Genomic DNA, 6,000 nt, shown 5'->3' with positions numbered 1-6,000 from the left:
AAGAACAACGAATATTCACAGCATGCAGAAGGATTATCCACAGCAGACCATCACAATCCTCAGCAACCACCAGTCAGGAAAACCTCAAAATACAGCAGAAGTTCTCTGGCCTGTGGCAGGCAAACTTATTTTCCTCTCCTCTTAATTGAGATCATTCATGTGGACATGTTCAACCCATGCCCCAGATCGCATGGGACCTAAACACAGGTATCAGTGCAATCCAACACAAAATCATAAGCATACTTGAAACATCATGATGTTCTTGGCAATGTTTTTGTGGCTGCTGCAGAGCTCCCAAATGTGGACTCTGTAGATGCTAACACTGTGCAGCCTTCACAAGGTGAGATGTCTCTGAAAGCGTAAATGCTGGAACTGGGCATTATCTTGGAAGTTGTTATTAGCTAACATAACAATAGATATCTTGAAGAGCCTAAGATATTTGGGGTATTTTTTTATATCCTGCTTGGAGAGTTCAGAAAATTGTATTCTTGGAGTCATAAACCCCATCGAGGTCTAAGAATATAGAGTTTAACTTTAGTACTGTCTTGCCTCTTAAAATTGACCGAAACAATTTTATCAGCCCCAGATAAAAGCGTTAGTAATAACTACGAAGTTCCTTAACTGTAGCATCGACATAAAATAGCACCTGCAGGCATAAAAAAGTGTTAGAAACGGGAGTCAAATTGAAGGTTGCCTCGGAGACGTGCATGGCTTGCCTGCCTCCCAGTGTCTCCTCACTGCAGGGGTGTGGCAGCTGTTAGGCTGACCTCCCTGTCTACTGGCAGGAGCTGTTGGTGACTCTGGTCCAAATCCACCCTTCTCCAACTGAGGCCGGCCTTCAGACAGACAGTTCTCCATTAGCCGATCTATTCTTGTTAACTCAGCCCGAGTCTGCCAGAAGCCAAGCGGAGGGTCTAGCCCTCCAGTGGAATTTGCTAAAGGCTTCTCTCAAAAGAAGGAAAGAAAAAAAAACATTGCAACCCAAGCTATATTCCACCCAGGACCTGGAAGGGTCCCCAAACTGCTTCCCGCCGTCCACCAGGCTTACATTCTGCTCATACCCCACCTCCTGCTGCTGTGCCATTACTGCCTGGGAAGGCACACACAAGGTGTTGGAGCGCATGCTTCAGCAGAGATAGCAGAAAGGGAGATGAGAAGAGAGGAGCAAAGGAGAAGGACAAGACTAGAGGGAAAAGGCAGAAGAAAGAGGGAAAGAAGAAAAAAACAGGGGAAAGGTCACCCAAAGGATAAAAAGTTCTACTGTTTTCCCACCAGATATTTGACTTTCATTGTGGTTTGAAGTGAAATGGCCCCCACCTCCGCCATCGCTGCCATGGGTTCAAGTGTTTGAATACTTGGTCCCCAGCTGATGGTGCCCTTTGGGATGGTTGTGGGACCTTGCGGAGGTGGAGCCTCACTGGAGGAAGCCTTGTGGTTTAAAGCCTGACCCTCACTCCCTGTTGTCACTCTGCCTCTATACTATAGCTGTAAGTGTGACCGGCTGGCCTTGTGTCCCTGCTGCCATGCCGTCCCCACCATGATGGACTACCGTAGCCTTCCGGCACTGAGCCAGGATAAACTCTTCCTCCCGTAGGTTGCTTTCTCCAGGGTTTTGTTTGTATTTTGTTTTTGTTGTTGTTGTTTTCCTTTTAACACAGTAACAGAAGAGTCACTAACATAACTCAAGCATGGACTTATCTGCAGGTGCCAGGCAGGTGGCTTGCTTTTAGTTTAAAAGGTTTACTTGCTTTGTTCCTAGATAGAGAATTATATGAAGGGATAGTCCCATGGTGCATCCTCTCTTAAAAGGAGCCCCCCCAGGTTTTAAGAAGAGAGACCATCTGTTTGGGCAATGGAACTTCCCTGAGCCAATCTCTCACCTGACCAGCAGAAGGAGACTTCCATGTGTACACGAATGTATCAGTCTATGGAACTCAGGCTCCAACAGTAACATCTGACTTTGAACCCTGCTATCCTCCTCTTTCCCCAGGCACGACTTCTCCTTTAACAACAATGACCCAAAGCCTTTGGTGGGAGAGGGGCAGAGTTGCTGTTGGGAATTTAATTTGCTGTAATCGACACCTCTTAGCATGCAGAGTTCCACAGTGCAAGGAAAAGAATTAATCTCTCCCAGAAAGAATTGCCTTTTTTTGCTGTTATGAATCTAATCACTTACGAGACTGGGTTGGCATTTTGGGTTTAGAGGAAGCTCTCAGGAATAAAAACCACCAGATTAGGTTTCAAATGCCACGTGAATAGGGTACCTCATTGAACTGGGGGGCCTGCAGTCTGAAGAGGCAAGGCAATGCAAATAGAAGCTCTTACATCCTTTGGCTCTTTCAGAGACCCACCACCATGCAAAGAAACGGTTATGGAATGACTGCATCACCATGGGCCTCTTGGGATACCCTGTCCATATCCCTTTATTCCCAAGACACGCTGCATTCTCTGGAGCAAGCTGTCAGGTCTGCCAGTCATCACTGGTACTCCCTTTACATGGGGGGGGGGTGAAGGGGTGTCTTCTCCATGCATACTGTTTTATTATCCTCAGAGGTGGGATTTCAGAGCACAGCAGTGCGTTTGCCTTTGACATTCTCCTAAGCAGGATTTATTGCCTCCAAGACAGATGTGACTTGAATCGATTATGCCTTGTAAGCACGCACTCTCCGAGCAGCCTCTGGGTTCTCTGCAAGGCTTCTCTTTCTTTTTCCCACCTTCCTTCAATGTGTGGTTGATGTCAGAGAATCTCATCATAATCGAATACTGTTAAGAGCCCGGTGTGTACTGAACTAAGACACTTAGGAAGCTCACCAAGTCATGGCATGTAGTTCATTCTCTGCTTTTGACCCACAAAATATAAACATATAGACTGATCCATTGATATCTCAAATGCAGAACCAAAGGAAGGCTGCGTGTGCAGGCAACATTAACATTCTAGTGATACTCCACTATTGAGTCTAGAATAATATATAAGTATATCCATCTGTCTTTGGGAGGAAGATACAAAGCAATAACGGAATTTCACCAAAAAAAAAAAATGGGGCGTTTGATAAAGATTCTTACTAAAAATAGAATGTATTTTTGGATGTCTACTACAAAACTCAAATCTACATTTTGGAGCTGGAGAGATGCTCAATACTTAAGAATATTTGCTGCATTGGCAGAGGATTCAAATTCAATTCCCAAAACCTATGTCATAAGACTCACAACAGCCTTTAACTCCAGTTCCGGAGTATCTGGTGCCCCCTTGCGGCTTTTGAAGGTGGTGTACTTATGTGCATATACCCACATACAGACACACATACACATAACTACAAATAAAATAAATCTTAAAAGAAAGATAAAGCCACCTATTACCCCAGTCATCCACAAAATGTCATTTCCTCAGTATCATATAAAATTAGTGACATTAAGTTGAAAGAGGACTACCCGAGACTCTGTGCAACCCAAGGGGCTGGGAGGTCTTGATGTTACCCCATTTCAGCAAAACTTTCAGAAAGTTAGTGTGTTTGTTTGGAAGAAAAACCACAAGGCTGATATCTTGCAACTAAACTAAGCACAACACATTTCGTTTGTCCTTTATAAATCTAAAAGACAAGACTTTTAGCTATTTCTGAATAGAAGGAGGCCTGAGGCAAGAGTGTCCCCAGACAGTGCATGATGATACTTGACCAACTTCTTGTGACAGTTTTCCTGGAGACATGGACCCAATTGACCTTGATTGAAGAGAGTGGGGCTAGAGAGGAAGAGCAGTGGAACCCTACTTTACTTTGTCAAAATGAGAACGTTCTATTTAACTCTGAAAGGAAAAATAAAAGAAATAAAGAAATATAGAGATGATACATAGATAGATGATAGATAGATAGATAGATAGATAGATAGATAGATAGATAGATAGATAGATATGGATGGACAGATAGACAGAGAGAGACAGAGAGACAGAGAGACACTTAGACAGATAGATGACAGACAGACAGGCAGGCAGGCAGACAGACAGACAGACAGACAGACAGACAGATAGATAGGAAGGTTATCAGTGTGGTGAAACATAATCTTAAGCCATGTAAGATGTTTCAGATGGGCATATTTCTCGGGTACAGGGTAGTAATTCACATGGGTACAATGTGTATGGCCCAAACTGGGGTAAATAGTATTCCCAGCTTCTTAAGCACGTCCTTGTTCTGGGGCACTACAGTCTCTTCTCTTCCATTTCTTAATAAGACTGGTAATGAATTCACCAGGTGTGGTGCCTCATGCCTAAAACCCTAGGAGGACTGCTGTGAGTACAGGGCCGGCCTGGGCTACCGAGTGCAAGCCTTTCTCAAAACACGAAAATAATAACAATAAATGTCCTACGTTGTTATGAACTCTGCTTACCCCACTATGCTGTGGACTCACTCCTCCATGGCCTTCAACTATGGGGTCTGGTTTCCCTCTGATGGGAAAGGGTGTTAAAAGTTCAGCGCTCTGCATTTGTAAATTCAGATGAGAAAAGAAATGAAGAGGCTTTTATTCTCTGGATTTTGCAAACGAGAACACACACTCTCTCCTTGGGGATTCATTTACACAGTTCCCTGGGCTGAGATGTCAGCTATCGGATTGGGCCCAGGCACCGAGCAAAGCCGCGCTTTCAGGAACAATTTGCTTGCTTTATTCAGTAAGTTGCTCTAAATTTCCCCCTTTTATTCCAAGTCTTAAAATTGGCTGTTGTGGCTTTAGAAGCCTTCTTTTCTCCCCCAGACAGGCTTGGGAAGGAAAAGGAGGCTGAATGGCTGCTTACTAAAAAGAGGGGCTGGAAGAATAAGAATTTAAATGAAAGGCTTTGCATAATTTGGGGCACCTTGACAGAGGGGCTGGGATCCCATGGGGCAGCTTCAAATACTGACAGGTGAGGAATGCAGACAGGCCCCACCAGCTACAGTCCTGGTGAGATGAAATTGAGATTTCCAGACTGATCATAGACAATAAAACAAAGCATCATCCTGGCAGAAACGAAAGTGGAGAGACCGTGGTTCAAAACTCTCCCACCCAGAGAAGAAGGCAGGGAACAGCCCTGCTGACCTCACTTGTTCAACAGAAAGCAAGCTTCAGAAAAAAAAAAAAAAAAAAAAAAGCTTTGAAGATACATCGCCCCTCAAACCAAAGACGGTTTTCTAAAAACATTTCCAGATTCCCAAGAGACAGAAATGACAATAAATTCTAGAGCAGTTTGCTCTCACCAAAGAAAATGCCACCCTGCTTTTAAAACACCTGGTGTTTGCCCATCAACATATCTGGAGAGACCCACTAACAAAGACAGAAGGAGAAGAAAGATTACTTTTAAATATTTCAATAAAACAGCATATGAGGAGAAACCTTGAGAAACAACAGCTCAACAATGGTGTGAAATGGGCAATCCCCTTTCAGCATATTCATTGCTAGTGTCTTCAAAATGCTGATTCATCTACTAGGGGGATCATCGAACACCCCTAAATATTTATCAGCTGTTCAGAGATACAGTTTTGGATCAGGTCTTGCTTCATGCTGACACCCTTGCCAGGTTTGATGCCTGCCAAGTTTGTATGGAAATGCATTCTTTCTCTTTCCCAAGACTGAGGGGGATGTGCTCCATTCTCAAAGGCAACACATACATTATCTTTAAGCTCCATTACTCCGACTTTAAGAACACAGTAAAACCTAATGAAAAGCCCAGTCCGCACTGTATCAGAGCGCCTCTTACGGTCGTTTATGGCAAAAGTGACTAGTGGTTGGTTTGCTAATTGGACATCCTTGGTTATCTTATCCCCCAAACAAAGCATTTAAAGAAACCCGAAAGACAATTCCAAACCCATTAAAGGCATGCCCAAGCCTTGGCCAATGACTGAGATCCAACATTAAATCCTAAACTTGCATGAAACATGATGAGAAATCTTGTGATATTTTCATTGTTTTTTTTTTCATTAACTTAAATGTGTAATTCTTGAGTGTGAACTTTTTAGATGATACAGTTGTGTCACAATG

At 43.5% G+C, this 6,000-nt stretch overlaps 1 protein-coding gene across 1 annotated transcript in view; it reads right to left on the bottom strand.

Annotated features, from left to right (window-relative positions):
* The window catches only part of Kazn (kazrin, periplakin interacting protein), a 930,141-nt gene that overhangs the window by 703,700 nt on the left and 220,441 nt on the right, over positions 1–6,000 (bottom strand). The gene's annotated exons all lie outside the window — the stretch shown is intronic.

Source organism: Microtus ochrogaster, chromosome 10 (assembly GCF_000317375.1).
Source record: "Microtus ochrogaster isolate Prairie Vole_2 chromosome 10, MicOch1.0, whole genome shotgun sequence".
Lineage (NCBI taxonomy): Eukaryota > Metazoa > Chordata > Mammalia > Rodentia > Cricetidae > Microtus > Microtus ochrogaster.
The sequence above is the reverse complement of the archived record's forward strand: the minus strand, read 5'-3'. Positions and strand labels throughout refer to the sequence as shown.